This window comes from Galeopterus variegatus, unplaced genomic scaffold, assembly GCF_000696425.1.
Source record: "Galeopterus variegatus unplaced genomic scaffold, G_variegatus-3.0.2 Scaffold1313, whole genome shotgun sequence".
NCBI classification, from domain to species: Eukaryota; Metazoa; Chordata; class Mammalia; order Dermoptera; family Cynocephalidae; genus Galeopterus; species Galeopterus variegatus.
Genome location: NW_007727424.1, coordinates 408,057 through 408,330, shown reverse-complemented (window position 1 = coordinate 408,330; position 274 = coordinate 408,057).

Sequence of the window (274 nt, the reverse complement as noted above, 5' to 3'; positions counted from 1 at the left end):
CTTCTAAAAAGAGGGAACTTCCTGTGGGAACCAGTACTTGAGCTGTGTGTTTGAGCTAAATTGCTACTTTGCTGCTGTTTCCCTAGGGAAGGCTTTTTATGCAGTTCAGGGCTTAATGGTTGACCTTATAGATACTTCTGGCTTTCCAGAGACCCAGTGCACCTGGGTTGTGTAGAAACCCTGATCTGGGCTTGCATCTTTTCATCAAACTGCACCCCATGCAATTCTGTATTCCTAACAAGTCTCCTCCTCTTGAGTGGTCCTGCACTTATGG